Source organism: Achroia grisella, unplaced genomic scaffold (assembly GCF_030625045.1).
Source record: "Achroia grisella isolate CSIRO2021 unplaced genomic scaffold, CSIRO_AGI_Agris_v1 utg524, whole genome shotgun sequence".
NCBI lineage: Eukaryota > Metazoa > Arthropoda > Insecta > Lepidoptera > Pyralidae > Achroia > Achroia grisella.
The window spans coordinates 27,969-45,194 of record NW_026712915.1 but is presented as its reverse complement, the minus strand read 5'-3'; the positions used below and the strand labels follow the sequence as shown (position 1 = coordinate 45,194).

Genomic DNA, 17,226 nt, shown 5'->3' with positions numbered 1-17,226 from the left:
TTGAGTATCTTTTTACATAATTTACGAATGTACTATCGAAACGGTATTTTTTTTGAGCATATAAATCAAATAATATATTTCTACTTTTAAGAATTCCCTTTGTAGCCCATTCTGAAAATTTTGTTTTGTTAATAATACTGATAGTTTTTTTGTTAAAAGCCTTATTATATTCGTTAGAAACAATATTGAAGAAATCTGTATAAAGTTTGTTAGGTTCATTAGATGGAAGATAAAAATCTAATTTACTACGAACTGATATTTTAAATTTATTTATCTTATAACTAGTCAAGTCTCTTTTTAATAAATTAATTTTCCCAATTTTGTTTAAGTGATTTGGAAAAATAACTATTTGACCACAGTGATCAGAAGGAAGGTTGTTTATTATTATTTTATCTAAATACTCACTGTTGCTAAATATGTTATCCAAGCAAGTAGCAGACGTGGCAGTGATACGAGTGGGTTCGTGGAAGACATTACTCAAGTCAAAGGACTGAAATAAACTCATTAATTTAGTTTTTGTGGTATTATGTGATAAAATGTCAACATTGAAATCACCACACACTATAATTTTTTTGTTAATATTAAATACTCTTTTTAAAATATCCTCCATTACCTCTTCAAATAAATTATAATCACTATTTGGAGGTCTATAAACACATATAACGTTTAAAAACGTTTAAAAACAATTCAGTTTAAGGCCGTAAACTGAACTGCCTGGAAACTGACTGGATTTTAAAGAGTTCATAATACGCCCCCAGGGGACTGAATTGTTCTTTTTCGTATTATGAGGGTCCAAATTCAAACCGTATTCTGCCTGGATAGTTTGTCTCTGGCTGGTTAGTGGATTTTCTCGCGCTGCGTTCGGATACGCATACATTCATTGCAGCGTTAAGTCGAGTTTTTGTATGTCACTTTTTGGACAAAATATTAATTAAATAAATGTAAATTAAATATAGAAAACAGTAAATAAGATACAATGGTAGAATTTGTGTAATATACAAAAATATTCCAGACAGTTTTATTGCCTTTTTTAATAATTCGGATTTATTTGTAAAAAATATTTTCATTGTAATATCCAAACGAACTTTGTGCATCTACTACTTAAAATTACGCGCAAAGTACTTAATTCTGATTTTAATGTACAATTTGAAACTTAGCCTTTCCATAACTTTATACGCAAGTTAAATTTAATAATTCAATTATTGTGAAAAATATACCTAATGTAACGTAAGTATTCCTAACATTTTCTTAGTAATGTTTTTTTTTAAAATGATGCAAATATTTGTACATTTATCTAACTAAATTGTAGATCACGGACTGAAACCTCTCGCCAACGTCGTGTATCGTACCGGTAATTTGAAATTATATGGGATTTTTAAAATCCCATAGGGAAATATCAAGTGGCTTTAATAAGTCCGCCCAAGAATACCATACCAATCGCTTGTGTGAGGACGTCGCTCAACAATTAAACTCTTTAGGAAAAGGGGGTTTTAAAGACTGGAAAGGATTGTCAAGTTTAAGTGTTATAAGGTAACCATCTGAATTTTAATTTATTTCATTGAATAGGAATCTCAGTAAAATCTGAAATACATGTATCTATGCAAATAAATTGAAGTATCTGTTTGTTATTTTGAAGTTCACCATACAACAGCTTTTCATTAAATTCATACATATATAAGGTAAGATAAATAACATTAAAAAAAAAATATTTGTCTGTTCGTTTGTTTTTTCATGCTAATCTTTGAAACAGCTGGACCAAATTTGAGGGATACTTTCACTGTCATATGTAATGAGTCGTGTAAAGGAGTAACTTAAGTTACTTTTATTTGAGATATTTATTTTAACAAAAACTAGGTATGCCATATGGACAAAATCATAGGTAATAACTAGTATATAATAAAATTATCATATCCCTTTAATTATAACTACCAATAAAAGACATAAATTATGTAGCTATATCATTTATTATAAAAACAAATAATTAAAACATTGGCCTATTAACAATATTATTATTTATAAATGTTTCAATTTCTTAGTTCCACAACTAAACAACATGGGTTTGTCTAGCAGCTAGACCTTCATTTAGTTTTCTATAAGAGCTCAAAGTACATGTAGGCATCTAAATCTAGAAGCCCAATTGTGCTCTCAATGATATTCCATCTTCTTCCAGTGTAATATGGTTCTTGTGGTCCTGGTATAGCATTTGAGATGGGAGTATACTTCTCTAAAGCATATCCTGGTTCTCCTAAAAAAAAACAACATATTATATACTATAATATTAATATTTATTTACAAAAAGTATTATTTCATTAAAAACACAGCACAATAACTGTTGGTGCTGATAAATAACTATGTTTCTAAATTACTGAAGTTTACAGCTTAGATGTAATGATGTTTGTAGTTTCATAATAAAATTTTGTGCTTACCAAGTAATCATAAGGATTTATTCCAGCTTAAGTCCTCTAGATGTTGCTTAGTGCCTCTGGCTTGCCCAAATGTCATGAGTAGCTCCAGTTCCAGTTGGCATCCACACTTATAATCTCCATGTCAGCATTACTAACCTAAATTTTTTTTCCAGATTAATTACATAGATGAAGATTATTTGAAACATAACAGAATAATTAATGGATAAATATTATTTGAAACATATGAGATTAATTACATGGATACAGATTATTTGAAACATATGTCTAAGTGTTATGGTCATTTAATATTTAAGTAAACAATTTATTGTGAGTATATTAGTAGCTTTAGAGATGTATAATCATTAACATATTTTGCATGTCTAAAATCTTGTTTATTGTTAATTTATATAATTATATTAAAAAAAGATATTAAAAGTGCTTATATTATTAAACATGTCTTTTAATTTATATTTCACTTACCAATTATATATTTAATGAATGGTATTGTTTTCTACAGCAATATCTCTTCTTAATTTACAATTGGGTGGCATGTGTACAGTCAAATACAGCCCAATACACCCAGCATTCCAAATTCCAATTATAAAACCTAAAATATAATTAATTTAATTTAATTAATTGTCCTCGGAGGAAATTGCCGGAGAGACTGCACATCATCAGACTGTTGGCTTTACTTGTATGCATACATTTTACCATATATATTATCACTATATCATATGGTGTGGTACATGGTACTCATAGATGTATTTGCAACAATAACAGTTGCTAATTGTATAGAAATAGACACCTTTGAATATTTATTATCTATCCTTTACTCAGATGTCCTTGGAATTTTATATATGTATTTACTTTTGGATGTTGGGTAAATGCAATAAATCGGTTATTTGCCATTGGCTGTGCTAGCGAATGGACAGCAATATCACTAGTAGGCCGTTGATAAATATGCCTGTAGCATAAATAATAATGCTACTAAAATCTGACATAGTCAGCTACTGATTTAGTGAAATAATTACAATACATTTTAGTAAAGTTATATACCTTAGTTTCCACTGGTAGGTCTGTAAATTTCGATGATACCGGCATATGAGTTCACACGCATATTACGCACCAAATCTTTATTGAGATTATAACGTTTTATAAATTGTTCATTGTCTATATCAATTGGATTGGATTGGTCGCGTAATCGCCGTCTTTTCACTTTCCTTCCTTCTTTTTCGTAGGGTGCACACATTTCCAAAAACTCCAATACTTCGAGTTCATCACACATAATTATAATTAAAACGAAACAAAAACAATCGAAATAACTTCACAAACATGTTATAAACATAATAAAAACTGACATAGAAATAGAAATAATAACCAAATTACAATAATGAAGCTATAAATTAGAAAACAATTCTATAAAAGCTAATATGAAGCCACCGTAAACTGAATTGTTTTTAAACGTCAGTTTAAAAACAATTTGACAGTTGCGTCCGCTTAGATCTGTCAAATGAAACGCTCATAATACGAAATAGCCGGTCAGTTTTCGGGCAGAAGACGTTCAGCTGTCACGTGACCGCTGACTGGCTGGCTAATAGCGTTCGTAATACGAAATCGCCAGGCAGTTCAGTTTAAGCCGTAAACTGAATGGGAATAAGAGTTCATAATACGGCCCCAGGGGGCGTATTATGAACTCTTTAAAATCCAGTCAGTTTCCAGGCAGTTCAGTTTACGGCCTTAAACTGAATTGTTCTTTTTCGTATTATGAGGGTCCAAATTCAAACCGTATTCTGCCTGGATAGTTTGTCTCTGGCTGGTTAGTGGGTTTTCTCGCGCTGCGTTCGGATACGCATACATTCGTTGCAACGTTAAGTCGAGTTTTTGTATGTCACTTTTTGGACAAAATATTAATTAAATAAATGTAAATTAAATATAGAAAGCAGTAATTAAGATACAACGGTAGAATTTGTGTAATATACAAAAATATTCCAGACAGTTTTATGGTCTTTTTTAATAATTCGGATTTATTTGTAAAAAATATTTTCATTGTAATATCCAAACGAACTTTGTGCATCTACTTAAAATTCCGCGCAAAGTACTTAATTCCGATTTTAATGTACAACTTGAAACTTAGCCTTTCCATAACTTTATACGCAAGTTAAATTTAATAATTCAATTATTGTGAAAAATATACCTAATGTAACGTAAGTATTCCTAACATTTTCTTAGTAATGTTTTTTTAAAATGATGCAAATATTTAAATGTTTATATTTGTATATTTATCTAACTAAATTGTAGATCACGGCCTACGTCGTGTATCGTACCGGTAATTTGAAATTATATGGGATTTTTAAAATCCCATAGGGAAATGGCAAGTGGCTTTAATAAGTCCGCCCAAGAATACCATACCAATCGCTTGTGTGAGGACGTCGCTCAACAATTACACTCCTTAGGAAAAGGGGGTTTTAAAGACTGGAAAGGATTGTCAAGTTTAAGTGTTATAAGGTAACCATCTGAATTTTAATTTATTTCATTTAATAGGAATCTCAGTAAAATCTGAAATACATGTATCTATGCAAATAAATTGAAGTATCTGTTTGTAATTTTGAAGTTCACCATACAACAGCTTTTCAGTAAATGCATACATATAGAAGGTAAGATAAATGACATTAAAAAAAAATAGTTGTCTGTCCGTTTGTTTGTTCTTGCTAATCTTTGAAACAGCTGGACCAAATTTGAGGGATACTTTCACTGTCATATGTAATGAGTTGTGTAAAGGAGTAACTTAAGTTGCTTTTATTTGAGATATTTTATTTATTTTAACAAAAATTAGGTATGCCATATGGACAAAGTCATAGGTAATAACTAGTATATAATACAATTATCATATCCCTTTAATTATAACTACCAATAAAAGACATAAATAATGTACCTATATCATTTATTATAAAAACAAATAATTAAAACATTGACCTATTAACAATATTATTATTTATAAATGTTTCAATTTCTTAGTTCCACAACTAAACAACATGGGTTTGTCTAGCAGCTAGACCTTCATTTAGTTCTCTATAAGAGCTCAAAGTACATGTAGGCATCTAAAACTAGAAGCCCAATTGTGCTCTCAATGATATTCCATGATCTTACAGTGTAATATGCTTCTTGTGGTCCTGATATAACATTTGAGATGGGAGTATACTTCTCCAAAGCATATCCTGGATCTCCTAAAAAAAAAAAAACAACATATTATATACTATAATATTAATATTTATTTACAAAAAGTATTATTTCATTAAAAACACAGCACAATATCTGTTGGTGCTGATAAATAACTATGTTTCTAAATTACTGAAGTTTAGAGCTTAGATGTAATGATGTTTGTAGTTTCATAATAAAATTTTGTGCTTACCAAGTAATCATAAGGATTTATTCCAGCTTAAGTCCTCTAGATGTTGCTTAATGCCTCTGGTTTGCCCAAATGTCATGAGTAGCTCCAGTTCCAGTTGGCATCCACACTCATAATGTCCATGTCAGCATTACTAACCTAAATTTTTTTTCCAGATTAATTACATAGATGAAGATTATTTGAAACATAAGAGAATAATTAATGGATAAATATTATTTGAAACATATGACATTAATTACATGGATACAGATTATTTGAAACATATGTCTAAGTGTTATGGTCATTTTATATTTAAGTAAACAATTTATTGTTAGTAGGTATATAAGTAGCTTTAGAGATGTATAATCATTAACATATTTTGTATGTCTAAAATCTTGTTTATTGTTAATTTATATAATTATATTAAAAAAAGATATTAAAAGTGCTTACATTATTAAACATGTCTTTTAATTTATATTTCACTTACCAATTATATATTTAATGAATGGTATTGTTTTCTACAGTAATATCTCTTCTTAATTTACAATGGGGTGGCATGTGTACAGTCAAATACAGCCCAATACACTCAGCATTCCAAATTCCAATTATAAAACCTAAAATATAATTAATTTAATTTAATTAATTGTCCTCGGAGGAAAGTGCCGGAGAGACTGCACATCATCAGACTGTTGCATACTTGTATACTTGCTTTCTAGGCTCTACTTGTATGCATACATTTTACCATATATATTATCACTATATCATATGGTATGGTACATGGTACTCATAGATGTATTTGCAACAATCACAGTTGGTAATTGTATAGAAATAGATACCTTTGAATATTTATTATCTATCCTTTACTCAGATGTCCTTGGAATGTTATATATGTATTTACTTTTGGATGTTGGGTAAATGCAATAAATCGGTTATTTGCCATTGGCTGTGCTAGCGAATGAAGAGCAATATCACTAGTAGGCCGTTGATACGAGCCTGCAGCATAAATAATAACCTGACATAGTCAGCTAGTGATTTAGTGAAATAATTACAATACAATATACCTTAGTTTCCACTGGTAGGTCTGTAAATTTCGATGATACCGGCATATGAGTTCGCACGCATATTACGCACCAAATCTTGATTTAGATTATAACGTTTTCTAAATTGTTTATTGTCTATATCAATTGGATTGGATTGGTCGCGTAATCGCCGTCTTTTCACTTTCCTTATTTCTTTTTCGTAGGGTGCACACATTTCCAAAAACTCCAATACTTCGAGTTCATCACACATAATTAAAATTAAAACGAAACAAAAACAATTGAAATAACTGCACAAACATTTTATAAACATAATAAAAACTGACATAGAAATAGAAATAATAACCAAATTACAATAATGAAGCTATAAATTAGAAAACAATTCTATAAAAGCTAATATGAAGCCACCGTAAACTGAATTGTTTTTAAACGGTCTTTTTGACAGCTGCGTCCGCTTAGATCTGTCAAATGAAACGCTCATAATACGAAATAGCCGGTCAGTTTTCGGGCAGAAGACGTTCAACTGTCACGTGACCGCTGACTGGCTGGCTAATAGCGTTCGTAATACGAAATCGCCAGGCAGTTCAGTTTAAGCCGTAAACTGAATGGGAATAAGAGTTCATAATACGGCCCCAGGTCTGCTCAGATAATTATGACTGATTTGTTTTGTTACTCAAGTAACAATCCATTTATTTATGTCAACTTTGCTATGTGGCAGTATGTATTCAGACAAAATTCCTAAAAATGTAATTTTGAAGAATATTTGTTTAAAAGAGCAACACGCATGTTTTTGGTAGGTCTTCTTGTTATAAGTCTGCGTTCCGAATGAGTAGTAGAACAAAAAATATGACTATTCAAAAGTGCTTATATTAAGTTTATTTGAATAAACATTAATTTTATTTCTAAATACTAAAATTAAATTGTTATTCGAGTTTGTCCGTCTGTAGTAGCGTTATATATATTACGCCGTTAAGTTTTCGACATATTTTGAAAAATGCCTTTCATCTTATCTCAGATGTTTCCAAACAAATAAGCCTTACTAATATTATAAATTGCAAAAGTAGCTCTGTCTGTCTGTCTGTCTCGCTTTCACGTCAAAACTGCTGGATCGATTTGAATGAAATTTGGTACACAGAGATACTCTGGACCCTGAAGATTGACATTGGCTACTTTTTAATGTGATAAAAGGTTCATAAGTGGTTGAAACGGGAGATGAAAGTTTGTATGGAAAATCACCATTTATGAAGCTAGGACGATGTAACATTTTTCTTTGGATAATTTGAATTAGATTATTGAATATTTTTTCATTATTTCTCCAAAGTCACTATAAAACGCGGACGATATCACGTGAACAGCTAGTATGAAATAAATATGATCTATAAAGGTATACTTAATAACATATTTGGATAATCCGTTCGGGACTCTAAAAATAAATAAAAAGTCATTGAACGAACAAAAAATGTTTTCGACAATTTATTTCGACAATGCAAACAGCCATTAACACAATTAAACAACTTTCGAGTCAGTTTATTTAATCGCAGTTTGTGCTTATAGGACCATCCATAAACTACACGTCACAATTTTTTTATCCCCCCTTCGACTTTGTCACAGCTCGTCACATTTCCACGCAAAAAGTTGAATTGCCGTAACTTAAAAATGTAACTTTACACCGGAGCTAAAACATTGTTTTAAAAATTCTTAAGTCATACGTCACACAGTATTCATCATTTTCTATCTCCCCTTGGTCTTTGTCACAGCTCGTCACATTTCTACGCAAAAGTGGAATTGTCGTAACTTATTAAAATAAACTTTACACCTGAGCCAAATAAGTGTTTGAAAGGTCATATATTTATTGAGATAGAAAGTTGAAAATTGGTTAAATACATAAAATTTTGTGAAATTAGATTTTAAAGTTACGACAGTTCCACTTTCTTCTGTCGATTTGTGAAATTGTTCTCTTACTATTAGCACAAATGACATAATTGCTTTTAGTGTTGACGTTGCACATGTTTTCTAATTGTTTATAATATGATAAATGATAAAACATGATGGAACAGCAGTTCCGAAATTAACACTATATCAAATATTTTTGTTATTAGTATCAATCGAATGAATTAAATTATAAATTAATTATAATGGACTACACTTGTACACCTCCAACCCTTTGTCACATAATGTCACACTTCATCCCTACCATCCGCGTTAACGCGTAAAATTAAAACAGTTCCAATATTGATATTATGTACATATATCATTCTTTTAATTAAAATGAATCAATTTTTAATAAAGTATTTTACAAATATGGTTATAAAGGACTCTACTTGAACTTCTCCCACCCATTGTCAACCAATGTCACACTTCATCCCTACCATAACCATCCGTTAACGCGTAAAATTAAAACAGCAGTTCCAACATTAACATTATGTCTATAATTTTTGTAATTAAAATAAATCAAATTTTAAAACGTATTATAAATATAGTTAAGGACTTTTCTCACCCATTGTCAACCAATGTCACACTTCATCCCTACGATTCCCGTCCCATAAAATGTGCGGTAATTTATATATGGTCCCTTACAAAACAACAGGACAATTTCAAGGTACCCTACAATTAATTATCACGAGTACAGTAATAACGAATCTTAATTGTTTACATTTAACAATAATCGGCAAGCAAACGCTAGACTTAGGTCCTAATTGTAATTGTAAGATATATTTACATTATACAAGTACAAAATGATTTCACTAATTTATACTACGGGTACACTTGTAATACTTTGCGACATCCCTGATCAATAAGGCCTGGCTTGCGCCACATCTCATTCACTTCAATCTAATACTTAAACCAACTACTTAACTTACATTGTTATTTTGACTATTCGATTTGTTAATAAGGTTATAAATTAAAACGGGCTATACACATCGATATTAGGGGCAGGGAGGAAAAGGGTATTGTTAGTAATGTGGACTAATGATCTTATTGCTAGCAATGTAGGTACCATGTCAGGTTGACCTCCACGTGGTTCCCTGGAAACCATCGTGATAAACTTTCGGTGATTTGTCACGATGGGCTAATTGAAATGACCTCATATTCATCATATCACCTTCCAGGCAGTATTCTATTATCATCCATAAAAAAACCATCAGGGGCACTAAAGATGGAATTAATAAAGTGCGCTACACACGACGCAATTTGAAAACCAACCCAGGGCGCTCTCCAACACTACTCCTATGATTTTAGTATCATGTGTAGGCCATTTATTGCGATAAATTTCAGCGTATAATTATGCAAACAAAAAAGTCAAAAGATCTGTTTACAGTAATCTTGATCGTATTGTTCTATAAAAGGCTATGGTCATGGTTGTTTTTATATACTTTGTAAAATATATGACTGGATTTACGTCATAGAAAAAATATTCAATGCTAACATATCTTTTAGATTTCATGTGTTATTTAATGAAATTTACGCAGGTATAAACATATTTTAACGAATTAGGTGTTATTTTGCAGAAAGTAATTTCATTATTTAATAGATTTGTATTATTTTGATTACTTTGTTAAATTACTCTCGACCGTGCGAAGTCGAGGCAAGTTGCTATTGATTTATAAATCCATATATACCTAAAGGCCAACACTTCGCAAACGTTAAAGTATGTGCCTATATAAAGGTACATAAGGTCGTAATACACCATATCTAGACTTAATCGTATCCCGATTTGGCATAAAATGACGTCTCGTCATCCTCGGATTTTGCAGGTCTTCGAATGAACCTCGAAAGTTGTATTGTTGACTGCCATGTACATGGCACAATTCTAAATTAATAAAAGATATTTCTGCTTGCTTCCTTGAATGCCATTGGTGGACAAAAGTATGAAAGTAGCTTGAATCATCAGTGATGATGATTAAAAACCTAGGGGTAAAAACCCCTATATATACAATAAACTTCTGTAAATTTACGCATGCCGTGGCAACAAGTAATTAAGTCAACATTATATACCTGACATTTTTGCAAGAGATAATAATTGTAACTTCATAGTGTATATCTTGTTGGTCGCTCAAATAAATAAAATAAGTATATATGTATATATTTGTGGTCGGCGCAGTATGTTATCCTCTTCCACTGATCACTATTAGCCATCATATCTCAGCATACTCTCCTTTTATTCATATCTTTCACACAACTTGATAGTAGGTTGAATATGGTGCAGAGAATGATCTTTAAGGGGGTCAGCAGTCGCTGTTGTCGATACCTACCTACTTATACGAATATAATTGAGTATGTATTGATTGAGTATACTGAACATGTTAATTATGTAATTCATAAGTGTATTGAAATTGTAATTAAGTAAGTGAATTAATCTTATTAGTTTTAACTAATTATTACAATGTAATTTTAGTTATAATAATGTAATTGCGGTGCCCCTACCGGGTATCACATGTCTTATGTTCTTATTTTTATTAACAACACCTACTCTATGTACCATGTCAGAAGCAATTAAATTAAAAATTTACTAAAATATTTACCGTCTTGATACAGTTTTGTATTATTTTATTAAACGTCCATTTTATATATAAATTTACTGGTTCTGTATTTCATATTTTTAAATTAATCATCAATATTTATTTAACAAGAAACGAAGAATTAAGTTTTCCTCTTGAGTATTACGTTTGTTCTATACAATTTTGTATTATGTAATTCTATTACATATAATAATAATATTATTTATTTGTCTCAAATAATGAACTGTTACAATGTGCTTATAATAAAAGTAAGCGGTATTCAACTCAGTCGGCAGTAAGTCCACCCTCTTTGCTATTCTGTTAAGGCAATAGCCTTTATCAGTAAATGATTACAATAAAAACATAACACGTTTATTACGGACACAATATTTTCGTGATATAACGGATAAAAGTTCAAAATTTTATTTCGATTTTAATTTTTCTTTTTTTTTCGGATTCTAATGCCGTTGGGCATTAGAATAGCTGCTGGCCTTTACAGCTTCACCGGACGATAGGGGGCAAGTGCAGATGGCACTCCAAACATGCGGAAGGCTGAAGGAGCCCGCCTGACGGATGCGACTTTAGTCCGAGGGCACCGCTAAGGGTTCGAACCACGGCTCAGGCCATCATAATTTCGATCCCCGTTTGAATTGGACGGGGGATCGATCGGAGGGCATTTTGCGACAATTGAAAAGGTTAGTATGAAAGAAAATGTCTGAATACATTGTATGAGAATACAAAAAAAGTCGGTTTAGTCATAGTACAATGTTTAAACTTGTATTAATTTGGTATGATAAAAAAAATCGTTTTCACAATATTATAGTTTAGTCACTAGTTTAGTCACTACATCTAATAATAATATTGTGAAAATGATTTTTTTTATTTAACGTTGTTGACGCAATTATCATCGTCAGTGTGTAACTTGAGTCATGAGTGTGATACAGATATGTATATTACACTGTATAAAAACAGATAATGTAGGCGCCAGCCATAAATAATGTTTATATCTTTCAAATCAAATCAAATCAAAATATCATTATTCATGTAGGTCTATTACAGATTTATGATATGCCAAATCTACCGGCAGTTCGGAATGCTTTCGAGATGAGAAGAACTGACAAGATACTCAGCTCGTATTCTTTTCAAATATGTATTGATTATACAGATTCATTTTAAAATTCAAATTTGGGAGAATAGAGTGACCACCAGTGTTGTATTGTAATTTTATCAAAAGCAAATAGTGTAATCAGTGTTCGTAACCCGACCAATTCCCTCAAGCAAATCTACTCCCAAGTCAAGGAGTGCTTGTGTTATAGGTACTAGACAACTGATATAAATACATACATATTTTTTTGTAAATACATACATAATAGTCAAAAGAAATACTCAGAATGATACAAACAATTATATTCATGAATACAAATGTACCGTGCGAGGAATTGAACCCGCGAACATTGAAAGAAAAGCGGTGTGCTAAACCGCTAGATCACCGAGGCCATCAATTATATATGTAGATATGTATGTAAAATAAGTTTTTCACAATGTAGGAAACGTGTGGAGCAAAAACAAAAAGATTTCCTACTGACTCGAGTAGAGACAAATTAGTTTTTCTTCTGCCTCAGGGAGGGAATCAATCAATCAAATCAGTATTCAATGGCAGATCTGGACCTGGCCCCAGGATCGCTCAGCAAATATGTTGGTTTGCAAATATGGGATGTTTCTGTTCTATTTGGGAAAACGGGACAGACAAACTGGTACTGTCCCGCCCAAAGCGGAACGTACGGTCATTACTTAAACGATATGTTTTTACAGGCCTATGGGATTGTCCATTAATCACGTGAGGGTTGAAAGTAGGGGGAGGGGTTTGACAAAAAGCACGAAAACATCACAAGGGGGGACGGGGAGTGTAGTAGTATATCACGTGTATTTATTTATTCTATTTTTATGGCAATCAAAACTAACCTACAGCCTAGTCTGGACATTTCAATCATGATCCTTAATTTCAGAATAAAATAAGATTATAGTTTATACCTATATTTAAAGATACAAAAAAAAACCTTTGTAGGCACTAAAAATACACGTGAAGTCAGGGGGGGGGGTCCTAAACCGCAGGGGGAGGGGAGCGGGTTATAAAATGCTAAAAAAAGATCACGTGATTAATGAATGGCCCCCTATATTAAATTGCTTGTATAATTCCCGTTGGATTACACAATGTTACTAGGTATATTACTATCATCTATTCTAAATAGTAGCCTATTTAACTCCATTATCAGACTTTACTTCCTTGATGCATTTCTAAGTATTAATTACAATACAATCATTATCATTGTTCGATACAATGTGTTATTCACATTTCTCTTACATTCAGTGCTCAGTTTTAAATAGATAAAAGCTCTTAGGGATTCATCTCTTATTTTATTTAATAGGTTATAATCATACTTATATGTTATAGAATCATTATATGTATTAGACTTTAATGATAAAATTAACGAATAAAAGAAATCTATGTGCATTCCTGTATATTGCGATATAAGTGCGTTATGATAGTTATAACACACGAGGCGTAATTTCAGATATAGATTTATAGGCGTAATAGTGTTATATACGTATATATAACGTGTTATATACGCACGTATATCGTACGACGTTTTTCAACACACTTAATTTTAAATAAACTCAACCATAAAACTGTGATGCACAATATTGTTTCCCGCCGTTTTATTTTTTTAAATCAGCGCACTGCTTTACCGGCTGAAGATACTGTTGCTTTCCCGCCGTTTTATTTTTTAAATCAGCGTGCTGCGTACTGGCTTGAACCCAGCGGCGTTCGGTTCGAAATTTGAAAAAAAAAAAATTGCAAATAGTGTTGTTATGGAATATAACTTCACTATTTGCGTTTATAAAGCACGCGTGTTGAGTTGCTTTATGTATCGAAAACAGGTGAAATAATATCCACTTTACGAGCAAGTGTGTTGAAAAATATTTAAACAGAATCATTATAGGTAGGCTTTAATACAAAAGTTAAAGAATAAAATATAAATTAAGCATATTTCTGACAGAAGTTTTAGTAGATAGATTTGTAAAATATTTAATACATAAATAATTATAGATATATTATATAAATATAAATCAATTAATAAAATAATTTCACACAGTTATTTGCACCCGACGAAGCCGGGACGAGTCAGTATTTGAATTTTTTTTTATAATCTTTATTTTAATATGAAAATTCTAAATGATGTTTTTAGATTTCGACTTTGTTACTTTGTAAAAGAGTTTCAATTTCATGAGTATAGTATCCAGCTTTAGAATTGGAATCTTTAATATTAGGTTCGAAGAGGTATTGTAAATTATATTGATAAGGAAATCGTTTAAAAAGGAATAAAATCATAATGGATTTTCCCAACACTAAATCACGACCAAATCTTCCATTTACGAGTCAGAGGTGACCCGTTTCCCATACCTGAGACTATAAAAAGAAGTATTAATTTTGAAATAACTACATTAAGCTATGCTTTTCAAAAATATTGCTTTTACTGCAAGGGTATTAGTGCAGACTTAAACCGGCTCGGGGCCTGTAGCATTATTACAAGAGGCCTTTGGTCTCGGTTTTTAAGTGTGAATTAAAAAAAACAGCTCTCATAATGACAAATTTTATACTTCGTTTGGGCTTTGACAAATTAAAAAAGTATTTTATCTTTATGATTTTATCGTGTTTAGTTTAATGCTCTTGTTAGTAGGCTAAACCGGGGCTGAAGGATATGACATAGTTATCTCCCAAGTCAGTCAAGGTGAGCATCACAGCACATCGTATTTTACAATCTACACAAATATATAAAATTGCAAGTGTCCGTTTGTAATTTCAAATTAACAGCTTTTCATTAAACGTATGACGGTAGAAGTATATACGGTACTTACAAAATTTTTTTTTTAATTTTTGTCCGTCTGTCTGTTAGTACTTGCTAATCTCTAAAACGATCGGGCTGGACAGATTTTAACGGGACTTTTACAGATAGCTAATATTATAATCGTAACTTGGGTTAGGTACTATTATTTTAGATTTAATTTAAATTTTAATGATAAAACCTAACTCTTCCAGTTATTGTGTTCCCGGAGAAATACTACTATAGTGAACAGATTTCTTCTGGGCAAGTGCTCTACATCCTAGGTCTTGCTATCATTTATAATCAGATGAGGTAAGACCAAGCGCAAACCCATTTATAACTAGCTGTATCCGCGACTTCGTCCGCGTGGAATTTAACTTTATTTGTCTAAAAAGAATATTTCTAAAATAAAAGTAGCCTAAGTTACCCCTTATTACATCAGCTACCTGCCAAAAAAAAGTCCCGTCAAAATCGGTCCAGCCATTTCAGAGAGTAGTCGTTACAAACAGACAAACAGACAGACATAATTATAAAATTTGTAATAAATGTCATTTTGGTATATGTAACGTATTTATATTCATATGCATGTAGTAAAAAACGGTTATTTCAATATTACAAACAGGCACTCCAATTTTATTTATATGTAGTAGATAATAATAATAAAAAGTCTATTTCCACGCAAACGAAATCGCGGTTAGCTGCTAGTATGCAATACATTTTCCAAGTGTTTGAAAGACAGAGTTGGCCGTTTCATATAAATAATTGCTGGACTTTATTAATACCCCGCAACTGTCGAGTCGACATATCTATTTATTCACCTGGACTGGAGTTTTCTACTGCACACGGCACCATTGTTATTAACGTCACGGTTAAAGTGTTGCCAGATAACATTTCCTTTTTTTTTTAATCGATATGTTATACGGCTCTGGATATAAGTCTTTAGCCTGAGTTAACAAGTGATAACATTTCCCCCCTCAAATGTTGCCATATATCTCCTTAAGATATTGGTTTTTACAAACTCTCAATAAGGAAAGTCAATGTTTATAGTAGTGACTGTTGATCTTGTCTCTTTTTAATTGCTACTTTTCTTTTTTTTTGTATTTTAAATTGCCATATATCTTCCTAAAATAGGGATTTTTACAAAATCTCAATAAGGAAATTATATATTTATAGTAGTGACTGTAGATCCGGTCTCTTTTCAGTTGCTTCTGTTGTTTTCTTTTATTTTTTATATTTCAAATGTTTATAATATGGAGTAGTATAAATTGCTCTGTGGGACCATCATTATTAAGTGATTTTTTTATATCTTGTAATAGCAAGGCAACGGAATTCGCGCATTCGTCTAATATAGGCTTGAGTTTATTTGCCAGAGTCTTAACGTTGCACAATTTCAACTAAAACATTGTGATAATACACTGTTTGTCAAGATAAAATTATCTCAGATATAAGTTATAACAATTTATATTAGAACACGAAATAGGAGAATGACGACAGAAGGAAAGATGGCAGAGTATAATATTTTTTCCATAATTAAAAAAAGAAGTCAGATTAATTTTGGTAATTTGCAATTAAATACTAAATGAAGATCGTGAACCTGTATGTATTTATAATAATCAGAAAAAAATATAAAAGCAATAATTTAATTATACACATATAAATAAATACATTAAATACTAGTATAACAGTTTACAAGTATATATAATTTGAAACAACACATTTCAAGTTTCGTGCTGACAAAATAGATTCTATCTGAATTATTTGAAGGTCGTGTTTTATTTAAATCAGTGTCTATACAGTCTTGAATTATGAAGTCATAATAATGAAGCTGGATAGTTAAAAATTTGTCTAAATAAAAGAGCTTTAAGGTATATAATAGCTTGGCAAAAATTGACAGCATTCCTTTTCCAATACCAATGTCGACACGAAAATTATTTGAAGCATATATCAACGTTGTCTCTCGTTCTAATATTAATTAACTTTACGCTAAAAGCACGAAGCGTTCAACCTAAGTCCGTG

General features: G+C 31.2%; 2 long non-coding RNA genes across 3 annotated transcripts; both read right to left on the bottom strand.

Moving 5' to 3' along the window:
• Positions 1 to 2,468: 2,468 nt before the first annotated feature.
• On the bottom strand, positions 2,469 to 3,859 carry LOC131847388 (uncharacterized). The gene is made up of 3 exons (XR_009357711.1): positions 3,462 to 3,859; positions 2,886 to 3,012; positions 2,469 to 2,561 (listed from the first exon to the last, which is right to left on the bottom strand). It is a non-coding gene; the product is annotated as an uncharacterized LOC131847388 (long non-coding RNA).
• A 1,687-nt stretch (positions 3,860 to 5,546) lies between these two features.
• On the bottom strand, positions 5,547 to 6,929 carry LOC131847374 (uncharacterized). 2 transcript variants are annotated; one of them, XR_009357710.1, is made up of 4 exons: positions 6,852 to 6,929; positions 6,278 to 6,404; positions 5,815 to 5,949; positions 5,547 to 5,629 (listed from the first exon to the last, which is right to left on the bottom strand). It is a non-coding gene; the product is annotated as an uncharacterized LOC131847374 (long non-coding RNA). The 2 variants fall into 2 exon arrangements; XR_009357709.1 differs by lacking the exon at positions 5,547 to 5,629 and having other exon boundaries at positions 5,733 to 5,949.
• Positions 6,930 to 17,226: the final 10,297 nt, after the last annotated feature.